Source organism: Micrasema longulum, unplaced genomic scaffold (assembly GCF_059751315.1).
Source record: "Micrasema longulum isolate JH-2025_06_02 unplaced genomic scaffold, ASM5975131v1 h1tg001413l, whole genome shotgun sequence".
NCBI lineage: Eukaryota > Metazoa > Arthropoda > Insecta > Trichoptera > Brachycentridae > Micrasema > Micrasema longulum.
The window spans coordinates 83,473-106,457 of NW_028278599.1; the positions used below are offsets into that span (position 1 = coordinate 83,473).

At 30.8% G+C, this 22,985-nt stretch overlaps 1 long non-coding RNA gene across 1 annotated transcript in view; it reads left to right on the forward strand.

The window, feature by feature from the left end:
* Nucleotides 1-1,240: 1,240 nt before the first annotated feature.
* Nucleotides 1,241-22,985, forward strand: part of LOC148275493 (uncharacterized) — a 38,526-nt gene continuing 16,781 nt past the window's right edge. Inside the window, exon 1 of the long non-coding RNA XR_015824013.1 lies at nt 1,241-1,291. This is a non-coding gene — a long non-coding RNA (uncharacterized LOC148275493). The remainder of the gene's footprint in view (nt 1,292-22,985) is intronic.

The following is a 22,985-nucleotide window of genomic DNA, read 5'->3' on the forward strand; positions in this document are numbered from 1 at the left end:
AAAGAGGAAAAAGGAAAGGAGGGTTTTGCTATAGATTTAATACTTATATGGACTAATACACCATCATTTTGCAGTTTGTTATTTTGTGTATAGTGCACTGTGTAGGATAGTAGGTTTATTAGGACGAACTGTACTGTATTACTTCTGCATTCAGAGAATATAAGTACCTAGTAGGTATGTCAAAATGAGAGGTAAGTTCGTTTGTAACTGCCAGAAAATTGACCAACTTTTTATTTATGCAATGTATATTTTGATGAATAACACGCAATGATATATTATTTGTGTTGAGTAATGAATTGTTAAATTCAGTAATGTTTTTGTAAGTTGAAAAGGAGTTTTGTGTGATTGAGTCAATATCATCTTTATCTTCAAAAGTCATAGTAGAAAAGTATAAAATGTGTTCCTATTGTTAATCTTCCAATGAAGCCTGTGTTAATGTAAAAATGTATTATCCCAATGACACATAAAAAAGTAGTGCAACCCAGACGAAACAAGTATAATAAAAATATAGTAAAGTTGCTAATCGGAAGAATGTTTACAATAAAAACAAAAACTTTCATATACTTGTCATACCTAGTTACATATAAGATTTCATTTAAGAAACAAGTGACATTTGAGGAATGCCGAAAAACGACATCAGAAAAATATAAAGAGTAAATTAAAGGTATTTGGGATAAATATACTCCATACAAAATAACCATACAGAGTCTGTCATAATATATACTACGATTTTATCGTAGTGCATGCAATACAAACCATTATTTGTTGTTAAATCCTGATTAACTAAACTTTTTCTTTTAAAATGTAGTTTTCGGGATGTTAAAGTCTTAAAATCACCAACGTATTTCCCTCTTAAGCAAGAACGACATCTATTATTTTTTTGGTATACCAAAATGTTTGAATTTATTGAGTCAAAATTTAATAGTTTATTTTTAAATGCCATAGGTGGCGGGAGTGCTGTTAAAGCAGTTTTCTATAATGTGTTAATATTAGAACATAAAAGAACTGTTTTATCGATTTGACATAATTAATTAAACCATGATTTGTAAATTTACAGATAAAAACATTAAAAACGTGTAGTTTTATCAGACTGAAATTAGTATTTAGACTATTTAGGCTTAGGTTTTTACTTGAATAAAGACGCCTTCTACATATGGCTATTGAAATATAAATGATAAACTGCATTATAAATTTGACAGAAATAATAAAACGATGTTTTGTATAAGTATTTACAAAAACATAAAAATCGTGTTTTTTTGGATTGATATTAGTTTTTACGGCATAGTTTGGGGTAAGTTTTTTTTTAAAAATAAGGAAATGAAAATAATATGCAGTTTTGTTAAATTCGTAAATAGTTAATATTATACTACTATAACAATTATTGCAGATAAAAATGTGACGTTTCAATGAAATCACAAAGTTTGGTTTCCTATAATACAATTAGCAAGTAAAAATATACTTTTTTATGGGGATTACAGGTATGATGAAACTTAATTTTCCAAAATGTGCCTAAATAAAAAAGCACTCAAAGGTAACCTGTTACAGTTTCTGAAGTTTTTCTTCGGAATCGATCCAAATAATTGGAGTCCCAGCATCCTTTCGCCGGAATACTCTCCCATTCTTCGTCCAGACAAATTTGAAGGGTTTATTTTGACTTGTTTGTCTCGCGAGATAGTACCTAAAGGCGTTTCTCTTGAAAAGTTAGGTGTTCCGTGACAAATATGGGTGTGGATCTATCCAGTCCGATTTTCGACGAGTTGAGCTTATCTTTGTTCGCATTAAATTTCTTTTCATCTTTAATAAACTCTTCTCGCATTAATTTGTTTTTGAGTTTTGTAATGATCGACTTAGGATATTTATCATCCTTTCTTGTCTTTGTTCAATAAGCAGCTTCTACGCCCTCTATACATATTGTAGTTTTTATCGTTGGAGAAGTAAATATCCTTCAAATTTTCGTTTTTTACTTCCTGTTATCCTCTAATTTCTATATTACATTTGATGTTGTCTCTAGTGCGGTTTTCTTTTGTATTTTTACTCTGGCCTCCAATTCAATATTTTTATTAGTTAATTTTACAATTGTTTTATCGGCCAAACTAAGTTTTTTTTTAAACTGAGTCCTCTAGTCACTAGCTTTACTTATATATTTTTTTCAAGAATTAACGGTACAAGTACCTTTTACATTTCATACATACAAAAGTATTTACAGTGGAGTATATACAGTAACAACTTTTTTAATGCTTACTTAGAAAGAACATAATTAAAATATTGATTCCACACTAAAATGTTTTACAAGTAATTGTTTATAAGCTGGAAATTTCAATAAAAATATGTCACCTAAATCCGAATGTTTATTACCCAGCGCATGTAGACGATTCAGTACTGAATTGCTAGAATATATTGAGATATGATTGTTGCAGTGATAAAGTTGAACTAGCCTAGTCACTCTGACTGGTACTTTAAAACCAATAAGGGCCAAAATTTCAGGGCTGTCCAATACTGAATTAACGATTTAAAATAGAACTCATAAATCATTAATAGTTCTCCTGTCCCTTAATTTAATCAAATTTAATATATTTAATACATAATCATAGTTACGAAATTCATTACGTATTCCTAATTTAAAATTAACATATCTCAAAAACTTATTCTGAACTCTTTCTATGGTAATTTGGTGAGAGGCATAATAAGGGCTCCATATTATAGAATTATACTCCAAGATGCTTCTCACCAAGGAGGTGTATAAATTTTTTAAAGTGTTTATATTTTTAAAGTACTTAGTGATGCGCAAAATAAACCCAAGCGTCTTCAAAGATATACTACTTATATCATTAATGTGACTGATAAAAGACAAATTCTGATCAAAAATCACACCCAAATCCCGCATCTCAGTAACTGAATCTAATGCAGTGTTACCGATTGAGTAGTCAAATAAAAAAGGATTTTTTATCCTGAAAAATCTCATGATATGGCATTTTTTTTATATGCAATTGAAGGTTGTTAATAGAACACCATACATATAACTTATCTAAATTATTTTGCAATATAGCACAATCATCAACATTGTTAATAGTCCTAAAAATCTTCATGTCACCTGCAAACAATAATACTTCGACTCCTTCAAATATGCCAACTGTATCATTTATAAATATTAAAAACAATAATGGGCCCCGGTGCGATCCCTGTGAAACCCCGCTGGTAGCAAGAAAAAGATTTGACAAAGTATCACAAATTTTCACTGTATAGATAGATACACTTTAAGCTCGTCATAACCATATTTTAATCGTTGCATTTCTGTTTAAAGGTTTGCAATAGTATTGCTCACCTCGAGGTTAGCCGAAAACGGGATTGCGGTGTAGACGGAAGATTTGTGACTTTTTTTTGAGCCATAGTGATGTTATAGGAATGTTAAAATGAAAAAATATTTCACTTACAAAAACAGATATTTTGAAGCAGATCACTTAAGAAAATATACTTTTTTCTATACACTTATTACTTCTTGTATTATAAACTTCCACTCGCTTGCTTATTTATTATTTTAAAGCGGTTTTATTTATTTATAAATGCTTTTTTCGGCTATTTATTTCATTAGATACCTACTTGTTTTCGTTGTTATTGTTACGTTCATATGATAACAGTATTTGTATAATAAATACAAAACAGGAATACCAAAATTGAAAGTAAAAATGTTAAAATTTAAAGAAAAACATTATTTCTATAAGTTTTATTTTATTCATACAAAAAATTCTGATCGAATTGCCTTTCTCTTATTTTTCTCTTGGCTCTTTTAGTAGTGTCATTTCTAAGATCGTTCGGCAACAAATTCAACACAACCCTAACCACATATTTTAGAGTTCTTTTTACATATTTGTTGCATGTCTTTGGGATCATTTAACCTTCATTATGTGTAAATCTAGTATTATAACAATATTCTAATATATTTGTGAATTCATCGCATTTTCTTTGTTCTGAAACGATACAGAATCACAGAATTCCTCGAACCGGCAGCGCCTTAATATATCAATATAGTGCAGTTTTATTTCTCCTCATTTTGTAGATTTAATTAGAGATTATTTTTTTAACGATACTGTAAACTTTGTATTATTTTTATATTTGTGATTGATGAGCGATCCCATGCTTTGAAACCATATCTTATTACAGCCTCCACCAACGAAAAATAAATAATTTTCTATGTACTTTTAGGCAGAATATAAGATAACTTATAAAAAGTGCTAACTAGAGTCTGCAATCGATCACAAAGGTTGATTTTGACAATTTCACTTAAAATACCAATATATTCCTAAATATTTATATTCTCTTTCCAATTTGATAATATCGCAGTTAAAGAAAATTGGAATTTTATTATGTGTAAAATGTATTTTTAATACAATCACAGAAAAAAACTAATAATCTCGTCTACTATAAATTTAAAAAACTCCTTTGAACAGACAAAAACGAGCATAATGCAGAAATAGTCACATTATTGGCTGTTTTCTTATTAATACCCTTTCTACGGGTAAAAAATGTCATTTTCCTTTCTGTGACATGTCGAAATCCACTGAAAAGTGCTCGGACCACTAATGCCACGCTATAAGCAGAATGGTCAATGTTATACTCTTACATCTGTACTCTAAACTCTAAGGTAAAGTCATTGTATAATCCAGCCGGTCACAGATCGTAAGGTCTATACCAGTAACGAGTACGTCCATATTTTCAACAGCTTCATCTATATTGAAAAATATATTTGACAAATATATGAACCTTTGGTTAGTGTGAAAAAAATAAACAAATGAACTCAAGAATTTTAAAACATTCAAAAAAAACTTCATTCTTGTAACCAAACTGAGAAAAAACAAATATAATATGTAAATTATGTTTTTTTATTATTTCATATAGTAAAGATTGGCTCTGCACTATAAGCTATTTTACTAGAATAAAAAATATTTTTATATTTTTTTATTAAATAAATAAAACACTAATTTCATCGTATTTTCGATACTTACGGTTTTATTTATGACGCTCAGTTCTATGCATTCTTTTTTTTTATCCTTTTTCTGTGAGCATTTGAATATCCCAAATATCTAAAAAGACAAAAAAAAAAACAAGTTTTATAATGACATAAAAGTAAATACCTCATCATGTTATACCTTTTATTTACCAAATATTTTTATTTATTACTTTTTATTTTAAAATTTCATTGATAAACCCTGACGGGTTACATACATTTGATAACATATTTTTACTTTTAAAATTCACATTCTATTGTTAATGATAATATGTTTAACATCTTTTGTAAAGGTTGTCTGAGTTTTTTTGCTTAGGTTTGTCTGGTAGTTTATTGTATAATTTCATCCCATGGTTTATTAGTCTCGACTGTCCTTGTCTCGTTTAAGAAGGTTATATATGGTATTTTTCTGATATTCTCGTATTGTGTATGTTAACGAAAAGGCGGACTGTAAATGAAAAACGAATTTCATTCAGTTTTGTGATTTGGAAATATTTGAGAAAAGATAGGAACATGGAATGGATACCTACCTTTAATATGATCTGAATGTTCTTCCATTTCTGGCACTGGATGACAAAATGAACCATAAAATATAAAAATATTTTCCACGAAGCGCGACGATTCCAACCACTTATTATCCGATTTTATGTCAAGTCAAAAATGTTGTTTTGTTTTTCTTCTTAATCCGAATCTTCTAATTTTGAATATCTTTTATCTTGATGTTAGGTAGGTACCATAAGGATGGGTCAAAGGAAGGATGGGAACGAAAGGTAATCGGCCAGGAATAGTATCGATAAATGCTGTTATTTACTTAACAGTGTCCATGTTAGCAACATTTTATTTCAAGTTTTAGTTAAATTTTAAGGATTGTTGTTTAAAGAGTTTAGTTACATTTAATTGCTTTGTTTGTTTAAACAGTTTTTTAGTTGCTGTTAGATAGGGTAGGTAATATACTAACTTTAATGTTTTATTTTGCTGTCTTTGTAGTCTGTTAATGTCGTTTTGATTTCCTGTTCCCCATTGTAGTTTCATATAACATATTTTAGTTTTTACATAGGCTTCGTACATTACAATTTTGTCAATTTTTCGAACAAAGTTTTTGATTTTAAAAAAAGACTCGACAATGTCCCCACTTTGCTAATGAAATTATTTGATTACAATTTGAATACACGAAACATGGAATTAAGAATAGTCCAGAAGGAGCGTAGAATCATATTTGAATACATCGAACTGTGTCCAATAATACCCCCACTTCGGCTTACTTTCGCCGCGCGTATTCGTGAAGTCGCCAGGTAATGTTGCTTGATGGGAAAAAAAAATCATAACACAAATGTAAGGTAAAAAAAAGGTAATCTGTTAATTTCTCTAAAATTTTAATGTGCACGCGGAAACATTGATTGACACAACAGAGTAGATAATTAAAGGGTCATTTAATAAGAGTAATTTAATCAATGAACTTTGAACTTAAAATATAAAACAAAATTTATTTGACATAAAACGGATATTTTTATATCATGTTAAATAATATGTGATGCTTTAAAGATACTGTTGTTCAAATATCCCCCACAGCGTTGTTAAATCCGAGGTCTAATTTTTATTAGTTCTTTTATTAGATGATCAAAGTAGGGTAAAAAAAATTCTACCCTGGAAACACTAACGAAATTTCCATTTTGTTTCTTCGACAATCTGACAGATGGAAAAATAATTCAATTTTTAAGTAATGCATTTGTTATATACACATTCATTTGCAAATTACAGATGAAATGTGATTGCATCCTGTTTCTTTTAGATCCTAGCAGTATTTCTAAACTTTAATAGGACACAACACGGCATAGTTGAATTCAAATCAGGAGTTGCGTACTGAGCAACGTCTACAATGAAACTCATTGGTCAAAACGTAAACCTACTCGTTTATGAGTAGTTGAGTCGCCTTCTGTTTGATGCGCGTATGCGGTTTCTGGACTATTCTTAATTCTATAACACGAAGTGAATACGCAAGTTAGGTTGCAGTTTGCTACGTCTTACCAGTTCGCAATGTTTTTGTTTGCCCAATTTACCATTTATAACTGTTTTACTTCGATTAGACCAGTAGCACGGAGAAAGTGAAGTAATATTTACGTTTTCGTCAAAATGTTTGCGTGAAAAAGTTATCTAAAGCAACCCGAGTCGTCCTTTCGACAAACAACTTATTAATTGGGTATCTTCAATTATAATTATTTTTACTTTAAACTTTATAAGTGTTACGAGTTAAATCTATAAAATAAAAAACTTTAGTTTTGGGAGAGTACTCCCAAAAAAGTTTTTTTATAACCCGTCCCGTCGCGTCGATAGGACGAGTGCTCTCTCGAAACTATAATTGTGTTATTTCAATAAAATAAACGTGTGAAATAATAACAAAGTTTTTCATTTTATAATACTTCATCATGAAGTGTTACGAAGTGAATCCAGATTCAATCAATAACATTGTGTCTTTAACTTAATTTGTTGTTATTAACAATTAATGGAAAAATAGTTTGTAACACATTTGTTTTGTTTTTAGTTGCTGTTGTTTATATTACTTAAAATATAATGTACTTTTTCAGTTATATAATTTGCATGAATTACCTTTGTTGTTATTCTATTACTGAAATGTACTTTTATGTTCTTATACAATACATAAAAAATATATAAAATGCAGTTTTTAGTTTGTATTTAACTAACAATTTAAGTACTTGCATTTAATTATAAATCTACATAATTATCTTTATATTTTTTTGTGAATGCCCCATGGGCGTAAAATAGTAAAATAAAAAATAAAAAAACAATATATTCTGTAATTCTAAACTAAGATAATATTCAACGAAAAAGGCTAAACATAAATTAAAATTTTACACCGGGAAATAAGCGTATTCATTGTATTTGTACATTAAAAATATCTAGAACCAAATACTCCACGAGACTGAAAAATGAAAACGTCATCATTATCATTCGTTCTTCTTTTTGCGATACCTTGTCAGGTCCTGCCGTTGCCGATCTTAGCGATCACTACAGTGAAAGCATCTCGGTCCTGCGCTACTCTTATATTTAGCAGCCAGGACAACTGCTCATTGGATGTACTCTCCGTGGCGGTTCCTGGGAACAGACGACCAGAGTGGTTTCCCGTAATTCCTTGTCCGCACCTAATACTGGTGCATAGCGCAAAGGGCACAGTTCAAAGCGTACCTACCTAAATTTTAATGAAAATGTTCTCATGAAAATCTTCTCGGATGGCGTCTAACATCTTATATGGCTGTCGCCGACGCGTGCACCCGGACTTGAAGAGCCCGTGTATAGTATCGAAAATATCACCGATATAAATATCGCTCCCGTCCCCGTCTTCGGGTCATAAATCCCGAGCCGGCACGGCGCGCTGCTGGGACACGCAGAACCCTAAACCTGGGGCGGGACGGGGACCGTGAGCCAGGTGTCGACCTTTCTTTTCGTTGTTTTCCCCTCGGGCAAAGGGTACTCCCGATGTCGGGAATTACTCAGCGCCAGCCTGCGTCGCTACCCGCGAAGGACAGATTCTCCATATTCCACTTTGGTGAAAAGTCTATGTCACCCGTATGCTCCCGACACCCTGTCTGGGACCCGGCATACACAACGGTCTGGCAAACTGAGGCGCTTTCGGCCAAGTCCAGACGGGGTGAAGCTTGAGTCTGCAAGGCGAAGCTTCGGACAATTTTTTGACTGGAGCCGGAGAGCAGCGGAGGATGAAGCCAAAGATGTAATTTAACTAGTTGTTTGACCATGTTTATTCAGAGATGTCGAGTTTCACCCATAAACTTATTTGTACCGCGCCGCAGTCGAGCAAGGCACAGTTACAACAAAATGTATGTTTTGAATTTTAATCAGTTTCAATTATCAGTTGCAAAATAGTTTTTTGTATTGTTTTATTTTACGCGATTTCCAAATTTTTACTTATTTTAATTAATACTAATAACAGCTAACTTTAAGAGTGGAAACACCCATATCTTTTACTTGTAAGTTGATCTGGAATCCCCAGTTAAAACCTTTTTATAATAAAACTCACTTTTCTGATCCAATCGTGCATGTCGCATGAAAAAATATTTTACTGAAAAGAAGTTATAAGACCCGAAATTTTTCAGTCCTGAAAAATGGCATTCTACCCTCCGAAGTTTGATTCCCGTGTCTGCGTAGAAAATACTACCTATCTAAAAATTCTATTATGCTTTCGATCAAGCAAGGATAATTTGTATGGAAAATATTATTTTTAAACTTGTAAGATAATTCGTTAAAAATAAGGTTAAAAAGATACGACGGTAGTCGAAAACCGGAACGAAATCGAATGACGGATAGTAAAGTTATTGTAATTTCAGTTATTTTCGTAACTTTAGAACTGGAAGATTTTATTTTAAATTTCACTGAAATGTATTGAGTGGAGAGTTCCTTTCCTCAGTTTTCCGTGATCAAATAAAAATAGCTTTTTAAGGGTTTACTACTTGTTCGATCTTGCTCTGGTTTTCGACATTATCTTCAGCATTTTGCCAAATATCTAAATCAAATAATTAAAAACCTGTCATTAATCCTACATACCTGAATGTATAAAATCTCAAATAAATTAGATTATTCGCGCTATTTACAATGTACGCAAATGTTTAAATAATAGCTATTCGCCGTATTGATACAATTAAATTTTTAAAAAAGCAAATTTATGACGTGTGGAGCGGACATAACATTATTATTTATTAAGTATTTCTTTATTATAAAACTGAACACGATTTGGTTATAATGTATTCCGTACCCGGAAACCCCTTGCCGAGGAAGACATATTACAGTTTTTTTTTTACTAAGAACAGTTTTTTTTATTTATATTGTACAGGTAATATAATGCACAAATAGTTTTCGGCACAGTACATAACGCTGTTGTCAAAATATGAATTATTAGTGTTACGATAAATGATTTTGAATGAATAATTTTGCTTTAGGTGCCAGCCATTTCCTAAATCTTCTGACCACGAGGCGGACAGTCTAGGAATACTTCACCCAAATGGTTGTACGTAACGGATTTCACGATATCGTCATTTATTATTTGCGATTATCATACTTTTTAACGTCACTTTCTTAACTGTAGCACACGTAGCCGCGCGGCTTTATTTATTTTTTAAGCCTATTTGCATTTCAAAAATGCTGCAAAAGTTTATATTTTTATTAACAAAAATAATGGGACTACCTATAGCTATTTTTGTTTGATAAATGTCGTAATATTTGAAAAGTTATAGGTAGATATAAAAAAAAACCTTTTAAATTTTTTTTCCGTTTTTTACTACGACTGGTTGAAAAATGGTTTTAGAAATAAATTTCTGGTCCTTAATTTATAATGAAAAGATACCAAACTTGACCTAATAGCTAAAAAAAACTCCACTATTAAGAAATGGAGTGACAGTAGGAGACAGGTGGGAGGGGAGATGTTTCATGAATTAGACTTCCGATAAGATACTTGTAACATATTAGACGATGATGATGATTGATTGAAAAATCTGTAGATTTACCGAAAAAATCAGTAGAAATAACAACGCAAGTCAACCTTTCGTATTTTTAAGGTGGAGGTAGAAGAATTATCGTCAGCAGTGCATGTTATGAGTGTTAAAAACCTTGATGCATCTAAAGTACACAACACTCTAGAGAGACATCTATAGTATGTGGCCCAGCCAACTGTATCGCCTCAGCTTGCATTGTACACCTAAATTATAGAGTGAACAAAGTATTTATCTACATAACAAGGTTTTCTCATGCAACACTTTGTTTGATTGCTGCGATATGACTTATGACCTGTCATTGGCTGGTTCAAGCGATCATCATATTTACAAGACTAAAAAGTATAAAAATTGATAAGCATTTTCAGGCGTTTTGTTGTTTTTAAAATAATCTAAATAAAATATAATGTCTGTCCTATTTTAAAACCAAATAAAAAAATAATAATTTTTAAGAATTTCACCCATATCTATACATATTTCACGTATTGTACTTTTAAAAAATCAACACATAGAAGGATTGAAAAAAATGTGAATATTGATATGTAGGCTGAGTGAATTTTATTAGTAATTTTAACCAGCATTTTCAGGTCATTAGCGCATTACTTGCTTTGACTTACATATTACCTTCTTGAAAAAGGCCTCTATCTCTGTTGAAATGCAAATATATTTTTTTGTAATTGTAGACATTCACGTTTGACAATACTTATTAGGAGGCCTCCTTTGACAAGGTAATTACAACCTGTTAAGTCAACAAACCTTGAAGAAAATAATATTATACTCGGCTATTGCCGACAGTTACATGGCAGAAAATAAGGTCCTTCGGGCCACATGGATTCGAACTTTGGTGCCCCGTTTTATCAGCCCTACGGGCCTCAGTTATTTAGAATCTCGGGCACCTAAAAATTTCGCCTCTTCGGGCCTTAAAATTAAATAATGATACCAAAAACCACACAAATTAAATAGATATATTAAATTCCATGTAAAAAGATTGTCAAATTAAACAATAAAATAATAAGAGTCAGCTAATAACATAGCACACATAACGCAACTATAATAAACAATAAAATATTACTTCTTTATCAAGTTATAATTAAGTGATTTATCTTATTGAAATTTTAATAATCTCTACTTAATATTAAATGAAACATATGTAGCTAACAAGTCAAATTCTTTTGTCATGTTCTTGTAAATACAGGGGTGTACCAAAGGAAATATTGTTTATTTTCTTTTTATAAATAGTTTTTTTGATTTAATAAGATTTCCGTGTTTTTGAATATCAATTTTTAATTTTCCGCATGAAGAACTAGTAAAACATTTAAATGCATTCGTATATATTTTTAAAGGAATAACCCGCTAAGCCTCTATTTAGAGCCTTGTCAGCAGGTGGGATAGAGGGGATGTGGAAGGAGGTATTGAAAAATACACCACAATACCCAGATTAATTGAGAAAAAATCTTTCTTGGATTTTTTCTTGCAACTGGCTGGAATCGAACCCGCGACGCCAGTTTCACAGTTGGCCGTCTAACCAACTGCGCTACGGCGCCTGTCCACACGTGGAATATTTTGGCATTTGTTTTGGTTTGTACCTGAAAAAAAAAACACAAACTATATTAATATATCTATCATTAAAATATTAAAAAATAAATATATGATATACTGTGACATGCTTTCGACATATTTCTTATTTAAAAAGTAAAATAATGATGTATTTTGTAAAAGTCAAGATAAAAAATATTTATCATTTCCTACCTCTTTATTTTATTAACTTTTCGTTACTTTATTTCCACATGGCTAAGATGGACATCCATATTTATTGATTGCAACTTTTTTGCAATTGAAACGTCTTAATTTTATAATATTTCAACTAAAAATTCGCTCTCAAAAAATCACAACCAACTTCCAAATGTATTAGGCGACCATGCTGTTTTTGAAGAAATTTTAGTGTGTAATTGGCTGATTGGGAGATTTATAATTATGCTTCACCAACTCAATGGAGAATATTAAGTTTGCGGTGTGAAGTATAATTGAAATCCGTTTTTGTTAGATGTAGAGACGGTTTTAAATTATGCCATTATTAACGTAGGTAGGTTTTTATGTACAGTTTATTTTGGCTTCGATAACTCATTTTCTGTTTTTAGTGGAGATTTCTAAGTTTGCTTCCTAATACCCTCATATATTGTTATGATCGTAGAACAACGACGCATGTGATTTTCTTTAACTTTACATGAGATCGGTTTAAGTTTTTTTTAAACACTTTATGTCATAACTCGGCAAGTACCAACAAAAGAATACATTATGATTTATATTAATTTTTTTAAACCTAAATTATAAACCTTTGCAACCCTTTTCAACATTAAATATTTTTAAAAAATAGGACGCATTTTCCAGTCACATTGAACTAAATGTTCAGAAAACAAGATTTAGTGATTATGCGATTTCCAAAACATATTAACTTTTGAACCAAATGAGATAATATCAATATATATAGAACGTTCAATGTAAAACAATTATTGTTTTAATAATAAAAGTACGTAATAAAATAGCGCGTCTGTCAGTAATTACGTTTTTTGCATTCACACAAAGATTTTTATCAGCTTTGAAAAAAATATATACGTCGAAAATGGACTAATTATAGTGATAATTTTTACATTTTTTACTTTAAAATTACAAAAAATGGTTGTGTTTTATCCCTTAAAGTACAGATTCTTGGAGACCTTAACGTTTTGTCAGCAAATAATAAATAAAAACAAAAGTACATTCAAATATCACTATATTCGTGATATCCTCTGCATATGAGATGAGAGTGTATTTTCCGTAATAATATTATTCTGAATACGTACTACATCGTTTAAGGTATAGACTCATTGCAGTTGTAGACCAGTTTCAAGGTTACTTCCTCATTATTAGGACTTAAACTATATATAAGTCCTGATTAGGAAGTAACCTTAACAACAGCTGACGAATATAACTAAAAATTAATAAGGTTTATAAAAAAATTACAAGCACAAATATATTGTATTTATATTTATAAATATATATATGTATATATATATATTTATAATATTATATGGCGAGTTCCTTTAATGGTTCGAAAAGTTAAATAATGTCATGATAGTTACAATTCAATTTTTCACCCTTTTTAAACGACGCTGCAATCTCCTTATCCACTCAGTTCAGTTGGACATTTCTCTTCTTTGCATATCCTGGTCATTTGTTGGTGTAAAGAACCAACAATATCAGAGGTGCTGTTTTTTAGAAATTACGATTCGGTTTGATTTTGATAAATTGTATTGTACTATATAAGCAGTTTTTTATCTAACGTTAAACTAGCAACCATTAAATCATCTAGAAAACATCGCGAAAATTATATTAGGTTCAAATTATAAACGTGGCGGCAAGGTAGTAGACGTAGGAAATGCGGTGGTAAAACACCCTTAAACTTGTCAAAAAAGTGTTTTTTATTTTCAGTAAAATGTTTACATGATGCTGATTTTTTCAAATTATTCCGTGGTTTTAAAAAAAATATATTATTGACTATCACATAAATGCATCATCACACGAAAAAATGCAATTTATCGCTTTATTTGAAGTATTTTATATTTCAACAATGTTTTGAGTATGTCCAAATGCTTGCAGACTGGCTGGATTTTCTCCCTAGGGAGTTGTTCATATTAAAATTTGTTGCAACAGAGATGGAAAATATTTTTGAGAAGGGGAATTTGGGAGCATAGATATTTACAGGGCTTATGACCTGTCATTGGTTGTCATACACACTATGTAACATTTACCATGCTGCCTATGTTTGAACATCCACATTTCCTCAACTCTTCCATCTGTTGACTTTTGTGAAGTAAAAGAGCTGAAATCTTCATCATGTGGGTGAGATTCATCCGGCTGAACCAATTCACCTACTAGGCAACGCCTGTAAACAATTTTCCGTTTTTTTATACTTCTTCTATTACCAAGAGTTAATTCAACAATGTTTTGAGTATGTTCAAATCAAATTGCAACAAATTTAATATTTTATGTTTATTCGTTTTTCGCCAACTGCTTGGCCACATGTATCATATGGTTTGTAAAATATTTTGTCTTATAATAAAATCTATAAAATATAAAATCATTGCAATTATGGAAAAAAAAAATTTTTTTTACGAATAAATCGGTAAACAAGGGGATGAAAGGGTGTAAGGTGGGGATAGGGGACGCGGGCACGGTTCGCAATAGTTCTCAGCTGAATTTAACTCGCTTACAATGTTATAAGGTACGAGTATTAAAATAATCTATATTAAAATAAGATATAAAATATACAGCATACTAATGATTTAATTTACGTGTCCTGGCAGAATAAAGAATGCAGTTCAAAAAGATATGCAGAATATTTATAAGGGAATATGAAAAAATCTAGGCAATCATAGGGCTAATAACCTGAGACATTGCGTAAAATTTACCATCCCGCTAGTGTTTAAAACATACATAAATTATTTATTTATTCATTAAATTTTACACTCGTTTAAATATTGATGAACTTATTAAGACTTAGTAGGCTGTGCCTGTGTCAAGCCATAATAAATTAACAATAAAAAATGCATAATAAAATAAAATTATAATGACATGTCATGCAAAAGAATAACAATCCAGAAAAACAAGGTACAAATAATAAATAATAAAATTCCAAAGAAAACTTATATCAGAAAAAAATAGTCTGATATAAATATTAAAATATAAATTATACAAATTTAGATTCATTCATAATTAAATATACAAATAGTATCATTGAAATCGATCAAAAATCGGGTTTTGGTCCTGTAGCTAGTGTCTCGGACTCACGGACCAATGCTCCGTGGTTCAAATCCAACTCTACTCCAAATTTATTTCTATTTTCTAATAGTGAGTTATTTACAACTCGTCGAAAATGGCCGGAAAAATGAAATATTTGGGTAATAATAATAATGTTTGGACAATTTATTTAGCCCCATTTTTGTGAAAATCACCGCAAGGGCGCTGTACAATAAATAAATATCCCAACACGTCTTGCAGCTACAGAGCGGATGGATGGTTGGGATTCTAGTTCCTCGTCTCCAATTATGATATATATGGGCTAGATAACAGAACGTCTTGCAGCTACAGAGCGCATGGACAGTAAGAAATCTAGCCCCTATTTACATTTTTATTGTTAATTTTTTTTGGTTTACAATGAAGTTTAGAGTTAAAGTGATATTTTAAAAACGAAATAAAAAGCAAATTTATAAAATTAGAAGTTAGATAGCAACAAGTCTTGCAGCTACTGAGCGCATGGACGGTTGAAATTCTAGACCCCATTTACTAAATTTAGATATTTGATAGTTGATAACATTTACATAATATGATAAAAATAATATGATAGCTAACATCACAAAAAGTCTTGCAGCTTCAAAACGCACCGACTAATGGAATTTCAACAACATAAGAATAATTTTAAAAAGTTAATAATAAAAAATATTTTTTAAAAATGCAATAATAATACATTGAGCAAAGAACTCGTAAGTATGGCAATTAAGTGAACATGTAACAGCACAAAAAGTGAAATATAAAAAAACTAAACAAAGATAGATAGCCATTCCTTAACTTATAATTAAGGTTAACAAGACAATAGACGATACTCAAATTCAAACTCGTCCCTGTTTTAATGTAAAACTGTTGGTAAATCATAAGAACGCAAATATTTCTTTAAAAAAAAAATATGAATGTGAAAAATGATAATTGGACGTAGTTATACAGAAAGCATCCAACCATCAGAATTTCTAAAATGAGTTGTGCCGGATTCGATAATATACTATCATATATTTATGTGCTGAAAACGTAGAAACTCCAAGTGCTATACTTTATTTTCCAATTAAGCGGCTCTTTTTTTTCATGTTTTTTAAAAATTCTTTAATTTGCAAAAAAGTATAGCACTTGGAGCTTGGACGTTTTCAGCACATACAGATGTCGTAGTATGCTATCAATGCCGGCATTAAACTTATTTTTAGCATTGTAAGGATTGGATGCTTTCTGCATAACTACGTCTAATTGAGATATGGTTTCTAGAAACTCTATTACTACAACTACTACGACTACCATCACGCCATTTCTCTGTAGGGGTAGGCAGAGAGAATGGACCGCCACGCACGTCTATCCTGGCATATATTCCTAGCTTCTTGCACATTCATACATCTTGTCATACATACCCTTCGGTTCTGTCTACTTTTGAAATTACCAAACTTAAGATTTTGGTTTATCTGATCATGTCACGTCTTCCTTGGTTGTCCTCGTCTTACGTTACCGTTAATTTTCGCCATATATACTTGATTTACCATTCTTTCGTCGTCCATTCGTTATCCGTGACCAAACCATCTCAGAGACCCTTTCTTAATCGTATCAATTATACTTGCTTCAGATTTACACTCTCGCCTTATTTCATCATTTGTAATCCTGTCATACATTGATTTCCCACACATTCGTCTAAGATATCTCATTTTAACCGCGTTCATTCGGCTTTCATCCTTCCTCTGCCAGTTTCACTTCCATACATAATAAGTGTTGGGACAAAAACTCCACGGTGCACTCCATTGTGCGGAAACTCACTCTTATCTATATTACAGTAAGAAAAGATAGTAATAATTAATGTGCCAAAGAACAGTGAGTACTAAATTGAATAATACAAAAATACATAATGAAAATACATCAAAATAACAAGATATATATAAAGCAAATAGAAGTATGGAAGGAAAGCAAATTAGTAAATTTTCGCTAATTAATATATCTTATATGATTTTATTTGTTGATTTTCGTGAAATTATACTGTTTTAAAATTTTGCAATTTTAACTGTGTATATTGTGATTGCGCCGGTGATATTTGATAAACATTTTTTTAAAAATTTAGTGAGACAATTTAAACGATGTACCTTTTGATGGTGGATTAAAAAAATAAAATATTTGTAATAAAGTAAAAACGAAAAATACGAATTTTTTATATTTTTTTTGTAGTTGCTAATTATTTGTACCTTGCTTTTGTTTTGTGCAAGGTTTTATCGAATACATTTATCTTTAAATTATATTCCGTTGACTTCAACATTTTTCACCGTAGACTTACAATAATAAAAATAAAGCAGAATCAGAATAAACAAAATAATTCTAGAAATATTACATTAACAAATAATAAAAAATAAAAATAAAAAATCGTTAAAGTTGGACACAAAAAACAAAAGGAGCTAGATACCACCATTGAATAACTTAGCCTGCTTGATCGTCCCTGTAATGAATCGAACAGTCTCTCTTCGTGTATCATTACAGTTCAGTTCAGGTACAAAATACGAAATTGTCTTTCGACAGAAAATTTAAGTATATTTAATTGAAACAAAATAGTGTAATCTTAATGAGAAATCGGGTCGTGGTTTCGTGGCTAGTGATGCGTACTCACGAATCAGAGGTTCGAGGTTCGAGCCCCACTCTACACCAACTTGATTACCATTTTCCAATAGTGAGTTAGGTATTTACAAATCGTCGAAAGTGGCCCCGAAATCGTAATATTTAGATAAATCGTGAAAACGCAAATGTTTAATTATTTTTTAAGAAATAAATAATATTTTAAAAATTACACGTTGACAAGATATACAATAAAAAAGGTACACTTTAACCTAGAAGAAAAAACAAATTGCAAGGATATAGATGTGCGCGAGCAAAAAATAGTAAGAGTCACATTTAATATTGCACAAATCAGCCTGATGGATTTTTTATTGTTTGATAAAAAAAATGTGTTAACATTACTTAAAAATAATTAAGATCGTTAATAATGTAAAAAACGACTGAATGCCATAATTATTGGACTTAAAGATGGAAATAATATTTTTTTTATAATATTCTTACAACAGAGATACAAAAACAACACATCATCCCGCCGTTTCCCCGTAGTGATAAGCAGAGAGGATAAAACGCCATACCGCTATGTCTTTGCGTACATACCTTGCTTCCTCTACATTCATACATCTTATCATGTACGCACGCCGATTATTTTTACTCTTGTGACATGTCCATCTTCAAGTATTTGTAGGATTTGATCGTGCCATATTTTTCTCGGTCTTCCTCGTTTTCTGCATCTATCAACATTCACATCGTAGATCCTTTCATTCTTTTGCTGTCCATTCGCTCTACATGTTCAAACCAACGTAGCACCCCCTTATTAATTTTGTCAATAATGCTTCTCTCAGCATTAGATAGTGCACGGATCTCGACATTTGTGCATTTATCATACATCGTCTTACCACACAGTTGCCTGAGAGATCGAATTACAGCAGCATTTAAGCAACTTTCATAATTATTTTTCCAAGTCCATGCTTCGCACCAGAACTCCATTGTGAACGGCTGATTTTGCCTGCTGCGACAAACATTTGTTTGCCAGGGTAGATTTCAATGCACCGTTCACCCTGTTCCCGGCACTCACCCTCTTTTAATTCATTTTTGTTCGTCGCAGGAGGCAAAACAACAGAGATAAAGAACATTTTACAGAAGGGAATGCGTAAGTCTAGGCATTTTCAGGGCTTATGATCTGTCGTTGGTTGATTTAAGTGGCCACTATACACATGTGTAACATTTACTCCTAATAAACATTTATGTTCCTTTATTCTTTAAAGATCAATAGATGGAAGATTTGAAGGAATATAGATGTTCAAACATAGACAGAATGGTAAATGTTACAGTGTGTGAAGTGAACACTCAAACCAATCAATGACAGGTCAAAAGCTTTAAATATGCCTAAAATTCCATATTCCATTTTATAAGATGTTTTCCATCTCTGTTGTCCAATTTCAATCTAGTTCTTGTCTACAAAATTTTAAATATACACAAAATTTTGTTGTTACATAAATGTTTAATCGTAACTGAAATTGTAAGTACTTTTCGAAGCACAATGATGTTTTTTGGAGGAATAGCAAATATTAGTGTGGGTATGTATTTTTTTAAAAGGTAAAAGAAAAAGTGAAAACAGTTACGTGGCAAAAAATAAAAATGTTACCGTTTTTTTATTTCCATTTAAAAATAACAAGGTAAGTTCATGGTCGCAAAACATCTTTAGTGTTTGTTTTATTATTATAATATTATTAAATTAATATAAATCTAGACATTGAATCAAAAGAAAAACGCCCAACTTGTAGATAATTTATTATTTTACAGTTTTAAAATGATCTGTTCTGTGTATATTCACCGATAACTTTTTAATTTCTTAAAACTTAGTTTTAACTTCCGAATTCACCCGAAGATTACCGATATAAGCGAAACTCGTAGACATTCAGAAGTGTGGATTTAGTTGTTGAAATTAATAAAATATTCGTAAACATACAGGCAAAATACGAACAGTAAAAATACAATAGTGTAAATGATTCATCATACATTCATTAATTTTACGGCAAACAAAATAATTTTTGTAATGTTTCTAAATTCTATAAAATTGCGAAAATCCATAAAAATGTTTTAATAATTCGAGAAACCATTACAAGAAATGTAATTTAATTTAATTCCATGTTATTAACGATAATTCAAATAGAAAAATATTTTTCCTAGACAGCGGTTTTTTAGAAAGGAATGATTTGAAAGTGTGGCATTTGACATATCATAAGCCCCACAAATTCTTCATCATTCCCTTTTCCGCACCTAATAGTTTATAGGGCACTGTATTAATATACAAATCGCAGCGCATCTTGATCATTTTTGTTACATACAGACAAGATGATCAGTCTTATGCTTCAGGTGTCAGTCCAAGGACTATGAAATATTCTAGTGTAAAAACACCTCTCCAAATATATATTTTATGTCAACCGTATCGGTAATCGAACCCGATACCTCTTGCATGGTAGAAACACGCGCTGACTACTACACCACGAGGCCAACAGTAGAAAACCATATCCATGTATAAAAATGTTTTTATTTTTAATGTATTTTCCTTCTTTCTCTTTCTTTTTAATGTTTTTTGACAAAAAAAACCCACACATGATAATTAGAAATGAACGCATGTAGGAATTTGCTATAGGTATGTAAAGTTTTAAAAATATATGCAAATAAATTTAAAAAATATAAAATTTACCTCTAAAAAACACAGGGACATATTGAGAAGATTTAATTAAATTAAACTCGAAGTAATTTGTCGAGTACGCGCTGCTGTGTGCAATGGCTCGTTAACAGAATAAGACTGTTACCAAACGCTCCTGATGCAGACGAAGGGAGGGCGGTGTTATATAATATTAGAGAAAATATTTAAGTTTGTAAGTGAAAAACCTTGATGGAAAATAAAAGACGCGTAATACTCGAGTTCACACACTTGGAATAATCAATTAAAGGTTTCATCGGTTTCGTGACATGTTAGTCTTTTGTTTCGAAAATAATTTTTAAGAAAACCTTTGCCAAATAAGAAAAATTAATAAATATAGTAGGAATCAGCAGTTCTTACGAACTATGCCCAGAACTCTCTTTCCCTTTATTGATCCATTTGATTGTAAAAAAATAACATTTAAAATGCGAGTCTTAAAACATACTTTTTTGTCTTATACTTAGTTTCAATAAAAAAGTCTCATTTTATTTTATTTTATTTTATCTCTAATTCTTATTATTTTATATTTTCGACACTTGTGCAATAATATTTACACACATTTTCACCCTCATTCCAATATAACACCCACTCACCCACCCTCTCACTCACTTACACTCGCACAAACACACTAGTATGTATTGTACGTGTATTTAATGTATTTCTGTGGATATCTGTCATTGGTTTTATTCTCTGTGTATTTTATTTGTTATATTTTTGTTACATGTATTACTGTATCCCCATTAAAAAAAAAAAATTAAAAAATCGTGGTGTAATGGTAAGCGCCTTTGCCTACCATGTAAAAGGTCTCGGGTTTGATTCCCGATTCCTGGTTAATATGAAATATTTATTTACCCGGTACCTGAAACGTAAGACTGATCATCTTACTTTCATGTAACAATCGTGATCAAGATGCGCTGCAATTGGTATACCAATGCAGGGCCGTATGCACCATTAGGTGCGGAAAGGGAATGATAATGATAAATAAACATAATTAGGGGAGACCCAGGCAAAGCGAATAAACCGGAAAAAGCGAATGAATTGAATATTTCCGAAAATTACTACTAGATTGCGCTAATAGTCTTTCTATCTAAGCTAAGTAAAGGCTTGTAGTACCAAGGTTTGTAAACAAGTATGGTCAAAGAACACTTTATTATACAATTCCTTAAATTTTTAATAAGATTCCAAAGCTGATCTTAAAAGGAAATGTTGACAAAACTTTTAATAAAAAAATAATTAAATGGCTAATATGTAACAAGTCTTTATATTGATTATTATTTCATGTTAACAGTCATCTATTTAATTTTTTGTAAATAAATTTTGTGTAAGAAATACGTATGCTTTTAGTTCTTAATAATTTTTATAATACTTTTTAAATTTATATAATTTCTCTTACGTTTTTCTTTGTAAAGGAAAAATAAGAAATCTGCTGACAAGCCGGTTTCGCGATTTAGTGAGTTTCATTATTTTCCCTTTTATATTTACTGTTCATTATTAAATAAAAATAAAAACCAATAAATTTACAAAAAATCGGTTTAGCGCATCACTACCAACAGTGAATCATATTTGTCGTTTGACAAGAATGTACACTAGGCTGGATCGTTTTCTTTTTTTTGAGATTTTCGAAATGGCCATATTCGGAAAAGATGATTTTTAAACACACAATCTGAAACGCGTAGTTATCATTTTGATATTTTTACTATAAGTATGGCCACAAAGGAGTCAATTTTTTTTTTAAATAAGTATTTCGGAAATATTTCAAATTACAGAAAACGAAATAAAAACTCATATTTTTAAAGCAACAATACTTTCATTGTATTTAAAACATTACATATACTATTTTAAAATGAAATAAAAGTACTAGTTTATATAAATATATAACTTTTAATAAATATAGCTATAAAAAGTAGGCACAAATTTCTAAATTACCCAGTTTTGTGTTGTTTTTTGTCTCAAATACAGGCATGATATTCCTTGATTTGAAAATTGTTTTGATCAAACCATCACGTCTCATGGGTTCACAAATAGCAACCGAGGCTTCAGTTACGATTTTGACGAATCTTTCTGTAGCTCGAGTATGACAAGATATTTACTAATTTCGGGAAGTACGACTTTTTCTAAATCAGAATGATCGGCAATAGCTTGCAAAAGAGTATTATCACAAATAAATCAAATAAGTGGTGTTTCATTTATTTTACTCAAGTTTATTAAATAAACGTAATCAATTGCAGAAAAATCAAGAACAGGAAGTTTAAAGACACAAATATCTTTTGAAATGCAGTCAGTGACTTTTAAAAACCAGGAATATGGCCATGCAATCGAAATGCATTTAGTGACATCGATTATGCTCCTGCTACCGTGACAGATCGTCCTT